Raw genomic sequence first — 9,893 nt, 5'->3', positions numbered from 1 at the left:
AGTAGATGTTGCAGAGGATAAAATGTCAAATTAATAAAACATCACCCATTAACACCTCAGTACAACTGAAAGTGGATGCACCTCACTGATAAGGACCTGCAGGGCTGAAAGGAATAAACAACTTATGGTGATGACAAGTGTGTGTGTGTGTAAAGGGGTTGGAAAGAAGCAGCACTAAGAAATTGGAATTAAGGATTTGTAAGAGAATTTAGAGGTTATTCAGTTCAATATCCACATTTCATCATTGAAGAACCTACCGTATTTTTCGGACCATAAGATGCTCCAGACCATAAGACGCACCAGTTTTTAGAGAAGGGAAATGAAGAAAAAAAGATTCTGAAACAAATAGTGTCCTAAAATATTTTATGTGCATTAAAATCCAACATCACAGTCATAAACACATGTAATCAACCCTGTAAAGTAAACAGCAGCATTTAGGACCATTTTAGAGCCAGGCAAGCACACAGAGACCACACAGAGCCGGGCAAGTAAAAAAACTTTTTTTTTAAAGTATATGTGTAGGCTATATTTGGACCATAAGACGCAGGGACTTTTTCCCCCCACTTCTAGTGGAAAAAAAGTGCGTCTTATGGTCCGAAAAATACGGTAAATAAAAACGAGAGACATTACAGCTCTATAGGATCTGGTGGACAAACACTTCTGGGGCCAGGCAGTCCATAATAGTACAGTGGCAAATAAAAGTATAAAGGGAAATCTGTGCTTCAGTGGAAAACGATGCATTGTCTGGAGTGGATACTCATAAAAGCACATTCTTCTGTGCTGTGATCCTGATTCTATGGGGGCTATTTTACTACCCATAATGCAGAATACTTTTTGTTCATAGACATGTAAGTTCTGTCCATGAAGGTTCAGTTGAACTTTGTCCCCATGTTTTGTCTCCAATGACACCTTTATTTCAGTGTTCCTGATCTTTGGATTCTCTCTTGAACTGGTAGTAACACCTCACCACTTACTTCATTAATGAATTAAATGCGATCTTTAAAAAGTGTTCATTTAATATCCATACTAGAAACCAATGCATGAAAATCATGCATTTGAGGTGGGGTCCCTCAGCCCTGCCTGTGCCCTCTCGCAGTGTGGGAGCCCCGTGATCAGTTGCCCCGCAGAGGGAGGCCCGGCCCATCTGCCTCAGCTAGGGCCTCCCTCTTTGGGGCGATCGATCGAAGGGTTCTGTGATTGATAGTCCCACAGAGGGAGGCTCTGCCCACCCAGTGGTGGCTCTATGATTGATTTCCCACCCACCTTGGCTGCCCTTGCACCAATTTGTGTCATAGTGTGGTCGTCCGGACGGTTGTTCTGCTGTTCGGTTGATTTACCCATTATGCTTTTATTATTATAGATTATTATAGATGAGAATTGTGATTGCTGCCTTTGTTTCAAAACTACCTGTAACAAAAGGGACTAGTGGACTGGGGCAGCCCTCCTGTTCCCAGCAGACGATTATTTCCAGATGGGTATTTGGTCAGTGTTGCCTGATCCCCAGTTTTCCAAGAGAAGCTGAAAATTTAATTTTTATATGAGTGTGAAAACTTTAACTTTAAATATTGACAACCAAATTTTTTAAAAGCAAAAATCATCTGCGAGTGCCCAAGAAAACTTGGTGATCTGATCCAGCCCACTGGCCACCTTGTCAGGTCAACAAAGCAGTGGAAAGACACCGAGATCCAAGGAGGACAAGTGGGCCCAGGGCCCTCTGTTTGGTTATCCTCACGGCAAACCTGTGAAGTAGATGCCACTCTGTTTCTCAGGATGGCCACAAAGAGGTCAGAAACTCGATGACAGCAGCAGGACCAGACCCATTTTTCTGTCCCGTACTGTTTCCCCTACAACCAGGGACAGTGGGAGGTGGGATGGGAAGGGAAAGGTGGTCTGGGTTTACCTGTGTGGGGCCTTGTGAGATCCTCAGCTTCACAAAAAATGTCAGTTTGGAGATCATTTAACAGAGTGAGATGGGTGGATTTCCAAAGAAGCTCTCACAACCCCTACCTTTTTCAAATGATTTTTTTTTTCAAGGACAACTGAAGAAATATTTTTAGATTATTTAAGCCTGCTACTTAGATTCTTTCTCAAGGATAGTTCCAACATAATGATTATAAATCAAAATGGAAGTAAAATCATAGAAGAATTATTAGGAAATATAATAGGGTAGATCTTAAAAAGCCTCTGCACTTTTGAATTGCTTTAATATGTTTCATAACCAAAGTACATAAAGTATTCATTCATTCATTTATTTAAAAAAAAATTACGACCTCCTACCCAGTTTGCCTGTTACTGTACCAGAGTCTACTAAGTTTATCAAATATGTAAAACTTCCTCAGTCCTTACTCATTTCACTCATGTGACAGGCAAGACCAAGTTGGGCTCATAGCAACTCAGAGGGAAAAATAGTATCTCCATTTTACAGATGAGGAGAAATAAGGTAGATTTACCCCAAATTGAATAGCTGTTTAGTGGCAAGCTGTCTGACTCTAAGTCCGGATCTCTAAACCTCATTTACATCAGTTTTGGAGTCTCATATTCAGACACTGAAATAAAAAATTTAAGGCAGAATATATTGACTGCTAATAATTGATAAAAACAAAACACCTTTCTACAACCCTGTTCAATTTCCTTCACTAAATATTACAAAATTTCCTACTCAATTCAATAACTCTCATGACATTTTAAAATATATTTTATTGATTTTTTACAGAGAGGAGGAGAGAGGGATAGAGAGCTAGAAACGTCTATGAGAAAGAAACATCGACCAGCTGCCTCTTGCACACCCCCTACCAGGGATGTGCCCGCAACCAATGTACATGCCCTTGTCCGGAATCGAACCTGGGACCTGGGACCTTTCAGTCCACAGACCGACGCTCTACCACTGAGCCAAACCAGTTTCAGCTCTCATGACATTTTAGACATTATGCTAGGTGCTGGTGACTGAAAGAAAAGAAATTAACACTCCCCTAAGGAAAACCTCCTGATTAGTCTTTTATTTTACATTAAAAAAATATTTTTACCTAATTGAACTTTTTATCTTTCTACTCATTGCAAATCTCACCATTGTCACAGTTTCCCTCTTAATATAGAAATTTGAATTTTTATTCCCTTGCTTAAAAATTCTAAATTTTTCCCATAAAAGGATTCAACAAGTAATTCTGTAAAGAATATTTTTGTACATGTTGCCCACATTTCTGATCATTACCTCAGGAAATTGAATTACTGGGTTAAAGGGAGTGAACACTTTAAGGTTCTTGAGAACCATTGAGAAATTGGCCTTAAAAAAGATTAGACAATTTACATAACCTACCAGTTCTTTATTCCTAATGCTGAATATATTCCTTGCTTTTGAAATCTTTTTATATTTGATAAGGAGTAAAGTACTGGTATATCTTACTGTTCATTCTTGTGTGTTGTCTTTATCATTTTCCATATGTTTGTTGGTCATTTTCTTTTGTGAATACAATTTGTATCATTTTCTTCGTGAGATAAACTTTTATTTTTGCCAACATGTACCAACATTATATATAGTGAAGCTATTAACTATTAGTATACTACTATATGTTATATGTTGCAAATATTTTTTCCAGCTGATCACTGGACTTTTAATATTAGGAATTCAGAGAGGGCACCAATTCCCTTGGGCAAAGAATGGCCAGGTGGCTCAGTTGCTTGGAGCATCGTCCCACTGAGCACACTTATTAATATCTTGGACAATGTTTCACATACTGCAGGTATTAAACTTAAATAAAATTTAAGTTTTATTTAGTCAAATTAATTATATGTTTTCATTTGTGTATTTTTCCATTGTTCCCTTTTTTAATATCAAATCAACATGTCACTATATTTTCTTAATTGCTAATGTTTAACTAAAACATCTGAATTTATTTCAGAACATAATACATAATGAAGCTATAGCTTCCTTTCCTTTTTCTGTTGTTTACTAAATAATCTCTTTCTTAGCTAATAATTTGTGATATCATCTTTGTCATTGGAAAGAGTGTAAGTGCATAGATTCTGAAGTTGCCAGTCTAGCTCAACCCAAACTCCAGTAATTGTGGAAATCTGAGGCAAATTACTTAACCCTTCTCAGTCTCAGTATGCGAGTCTATAAAATGGTTGTAATAATGTCAATTCAAATGATGATTGTGAGAATTCAATTAATGTATGTAGAACAGTTAGAATAGTACCTGACACATGATTAAATGCTATGTAGATGTTGGCTATTATATACCAAACTAGAGGCCTGGTGTATGAATTCATGCACCAGTGGGGTCCCTTGGCCTAGACTGCAGGATCAGGTCCAAGCTGGCTCTCAGACATCTCCCAAGGTGTCCTGGATTGTGAGAGGGCACAGGTCAGGCCAAGGGACCCACCAGTGCATGATTGGGGCTGGAGAGGGATGCTGGAGGTTGGCCAGCTAGGGAGGGACTGCAGGAGGGACAGTGGGAGGACTCCAGGGTAGGTCCAGCCTGTCTTACTCAGTCCCAATCAGCCGGACCCCAGCAGCAAGCTAATTTACTGTCAAAGCATCTGCCCCCTGGTGGTCAGTGCATGTCATATCGAGCAGTTTAGCTGCCTCAGCATATCATTAGCATATTATGTTTTGATTGGTTGAACAGCTGACTGGTCAACCAGACACTTAGCATATTAGGCTTTTATTATATAGGATTCTGTCTTGTTAAGAGCTGTCTTGTTTGGGAGCTCTACTATTTCATTGATCTATCATATTTTGTACCAAATTGGATTCTATCTTAATTATTGTAGCTTAGCACTTTTTAAAAATGTATTTTCAAAATCCAATAAGGCACACCTGAAATCCACCTTTGTACTTGAAGGATGAAGGCCTTGTATAAAATGAGAAGCAACAAAATTGAGTTTAAAAAGGAAAAAAACCCCAGCTCTTTTGAATCCATAGCCAAGGGGTAGAATGCTCCTTAGGCAAACTCAAACACATGTGGGAGTTTTAGCTACTGAAATTCAAGATGGGGCTGCAGGGAGGTGAGAGCAGGCCTAATCTTCATTCCTCATTTTGAAGGCTTGGAAACAGCTTTCCCTGGGGCAGGAGTGTGAAGGCAGCTCAGCAGACCTGACTGGGCGACCAGAGGATCCTTACAAGAGACCATTGAGAACTTGGGTACTTCACTGCTTACACTGTGGGGACGTTGAAGGGCAAAGGCGGTAATTCACCAGCGACCAGCTACATCACTCCTTCCCAAATAGACTGCACCCAGATTCTGCTGAGGGGACCAAAAACATTTAATTTCTGACGTTGTGTGTGTGTGTGATTGTCATTGTGACACTAGAGACAAATAGAAATAACTGTGTGAAGAGTGGCCTGTGTATGTTTTCAACCAAGAAACTTCTTGGGCTGGGTTAGTTTTAATTTAGGAATTCAGAGAGGGCACCAATTCCCTTGGGCAAAGAATGGCCAGGTGGCTCAGTTGGTTGGAGCATCGTCCCACTGAGCACACTTATTAATATCTTGGACAATGTTTCACATACTGCAGGTATTCAATAACTATTTAATGTAATCCATTACAGCAACAGGCTAAAGAAGAAAAATCACATAATTGTATCATTAGATCAGATAAAGCATTTGACAAAATTTAACACCTATTTATGACAAAAACTGTCCATAAAGTAGGAGTAGAGAGTAACTTCCTCAATTTGATAAAGAAAATCTACAAAAACACAGCTGACATCATACGAATGATGAGAAACTAGAAGTTTTTCTGCTAAAGAATAAGACAGAGTTCTCACTACTACTATTTCACAATGTACTGGAAGTCCTAGCTAAAGCATAGTCAATAAAAGGAAATGAATACAAATTTAAAAGGAAGAAATAAAATTATTTTTTCACAGATGATGTTTCTGTAGAAAATCCCCCTGAATCAAAAATTTTCTGGGGTTATTAGAGCAAGGTCTCAAGACATAAAAGTCAATGGTTTTGATAAATAATAGAATCAAAAAATGGGCAAAGAAACTAAATAGACTCTTTCAACAGAAGATCAGGAGACTTATGAAAAGATGCTCAAGTCACTAGTCATCGGAGAGATGCAAATCAAAACGACAGGTATCATCTCACACCTGTCAGAATGTCTATCAACAAATCAACAAATGACTAGATCACCAATACTATGCCACTGTAAAAAGAGTGAACTCTTACCATTTGCAACAACATGGGAAGCCAGTCGGAGAAAGAAAAATGATCTCACTCATTTCTGGAATATAATGAACAACATAAACCGATGAACAAAAATAGAGCCAGAGACATAGAAGCATCAAACAGACCTTCCAACCTAAAATGGAAGGCAGGGGAGGATGTGAGTAAGAGGACTTATATGCATGCATATGAGCATAACTAATAGACACAGGGGGGTGAAGGCATGTGCTGGGAGGTGGGAGCGGCCAGGGAGAGGTTATTGGGGGTGAGGAGTGGGGGAAAGGAGACTTATATAATACTTTAAAAATAAAGAATTTTTTTAAAAAGTCAATGGTTTTTCTATATCCCAGCAGTAAACAATTGGAATTTGAAATAACACAATACCACTTATAGCAGAATCCCCTCCCAATTAAGTACTTAGGCATAAATATAACAAAATATGTACACAATATATATGAGGGAACTATAAAACAAAGAACTAAATAAGTGGAGAGATATTTTGTTAATGATAAGAGATCTCCATGTTGTAAATACGTTAGTTTTTTGCATCTTGATGTATAGATTCAATCAACCAAAATTCCAGCAAGTCATTCTGTGGATATCAACAAACTAATTCTAAAGCGTATATGAAGAGGCAAAACATCCAGATTATCTTACACACTATTGAAGGAGAACAAAGTTGGAAGACTGACACTACCCAACTTCAAGAATTACTGTAATGCAAAGTGATGGCATTAAGAAGTACTAAGTGATAGTCAAAGGGATATAAAATACAGCATAGGGAATATAGTCAACAATATTGTAATAACTCTCTCTGGTAGCAGCTGGGCACTTGAATTATCAGAGGGGACACTTTGTGACCTATATGAATGTCTATCCACTGCACGGTACAACTGAAACGAGTACAAAATAGTGTTGAATGGAAACTGCAATTGAAAAATAAAATTAAAGATAGAATTATTGTAATGCTATAGTAATCAAGACAGTGATAGTGGCAGAAGAGGAGACAGATTGATGTTACAGAACAGAGAGCCATGTATTGTATATACACATATAAATATAGGCAACTAATCTTTAACAAAGGAGGAAAGACAATACAATGAAGAAAAGATAGTCTTTTCAACAAATGGTACTGGAACAACTGTACATGCACATACAAAAACAATGAATCTAGACACAGATATTACATCCATGACAAAGATTAAATTAAAAATAAATCATATACCTAACTGCAAAATGCAAAATTATAAAACCCCTAGGAGATAAGAGAAAACCTAAATGACCTTGGGTTTAGTGATACATTTTTTAAATGCGACACCAAAGGCATGATCCATGAATGAAATAATTTATAAGCTGGACTTCATTAAAATAAAAAACTTCTTTTCTGTAGAAGGCAATGTCAAGATAATGAGAAGATAAGCCACAGACTGGATAAAATATTTGCAAAAGAACTTTTGTTCAAAATAAAAAAATACACTTAAAACTTAACAATAAAAAAATGGAACAACCTTATAAAAAATGGGCAAAAGATCTGAGCAGATAATTTATCAGGGAAGATATACAAGTGGCAAGTAAGCATATGAAAAGATGCTGTATGTCATATGTGCTAGGTAATTACAAATTAAAACAAGTACATACCTATTAAAATTACCGAAATTTGTAACACTGGCAATACCAAAGGTTGGCCTGGATATGAAACAACAGGTCCTCTTATTCATTTCTGGATGGAATGTAAAATGGTACAGTCACTATGGAAGACAATTTGTCAGCTAGAAAACTAAATACAAGGTGGGGCAAAGTTTATAGTTGTGAGTAGGAGCAGCAGAGTTTCCGTTTGTATTATTATTATTTAAAAATTGTTGTATTATTTTCCATATGAACAACTATTAACCTACTTTTGCCCCATCCTGTATACTCTTGCCATACTATCCAGCAATTATACACCTTGATATTTACACAAATGATGTAAATTTATGTCCCCATGAAAACCTGCACAGAGATACCTGTACATACCTATTAAAATTACCAGAGACGTTTATAGCAATCCTATATAATAAAAGACTAATATGCTAAATATCTTGTCATCTAGTTGTCCATTTAACTAATCAAAGCATAATATGCTAATGATACGTAAAGGCTGCTCATCTGCTCTCTATGATGTGCACTGATCACCAGAGGGCAGATGCTAAGATCTGTAGGTTAACTTGCTGCTGGGGTCTGGCCGATAGGGGCTGGGCAAGATGGGCCAAATACACCCTGGATCCCTACCATGGTCTCTCCCTGGCTGGCCAACCTCCCACATCCCTCCCTGGTCCCAATCATGCACTGGTGGGGTCCCTTGGCTTGGCCTGTGCACTCTTGCAATCTAAGACCCCTTGGGGGATGTTGGAGAGCTGGTTTTGATCCAATCCCACAGGCCAGTCTGAGGGGCCCCACTGGTGCACAAATCCGTGGACCGGGCCTCTGGTTTTTTCATAATTGCCAACACTTTGAAGGAACCATGTTGTTATTTAGGAGATGAATGGATAAATAAGTTTGGTAATCCAGCTAGGGAATATTATTTAACACTAAGAATAAATGTGCTACCAAGCTATGAAAAGATATGGAAGAATCTTAAGTGCATAAAACAAGCGAAAAGAGCCAATCTGAAAAGGCATCATGCCATATGACTCCAATTCTAAGACCTTCTGGAGAAGGAAAAACTATGAAGAAAAAAATCTATAGTAGAAAAATTAGAGGTTGGCTAGGAGTTTGAGTGGGGGAGGAAGAAGTGAATATATTTTTAGGACAGTGAAATTATTCTGAACAATGTAATATGGTGGATACATATCATTATATGCTTGTGAAAATCTACAGAATATACAGCCCCAAGAATAAACCCAGTGTAAACTATAGACTTTGGAAAATAGTGATCTATCAATGTACATTCATCAATTTAAACAATGTTTCACTCTGATATTGATATTGAAGGAAGCTATGAATGTGTGGGAGCAGAAAATATGGAACTCTTATTTTCTGCACTGTTGCTATAAACCTAAAACTGCTTTAAAAATAAAATATATGATTTAATCTGACAATCTCTGCCTTTTAGTTGGTGTGTTTACTACCTTTATTGATTGATTGATTTTTAATCCTCACCTGAAGATATTTTTCCATTGATTCTTAGTGAGAGTGGAAGAGAGAGGGAAAGATAGAGAGAAAAATCAATGTGAGAGAAACATGTTAATTAGTTGCCTCCTGCACTCGCCCTGGCCAGTACAGAGATACAAGTACATACCTGGGCTGAGGAGTGGGGAGGAATACTGGAACAGAGGCATGTGCCCTTGACCAGAATCGAACTTGGGTACCTTTGGTCCACAGGCCAATGCTCTATCTTCTGAGCAAAACTGGCTAGGGCTTTAAGTACCTTTAAAAAAGGTATTGATTTTTTACAGAGAGGAAGGGAGTGAGATAGAGAGTTAGAATCACCGATGAGAGAGAAACATTGATCAGCTACCTCCTTCACACCCCCTACTGGGATGAGCCCAAAACCAAGGTATATGCCCTTGACCGGAATTGAACCTGGAACCTTCAGGCTGACATCTATCCACTGAGCCAAACCAGTTAGTGCAAAATACCTTGATTTTAATGTAATAATTGATATAGTTGGGTTTAACTCTACTATTTTCCAATTTGAATTCTATTTATCTCATCTGGTTTTTATTCCTTTTTGTATCCTTTTCTT

This window comes from Pipistrellus kuhlii, unplaced genomic scaffold (assembly GCF_014108245.1).
Source record: "Pipistrellus kuhlii isolate mPipKuh1 unplaced genomic scaffold, mPipKuh1.p scaffold_m20_p_3, whole genome shotgun sequence".
Taxonomy (NCBI): domain Eukaryota; kingdom Metazoa; phylum Chordata; class Mammalia; order Chiroptera; family Vespertilionidae; genus Pipistrellus; species Pipistrellus kuhlii.
Note: the sequence above shows the minus strand (reverse complement) of the source record.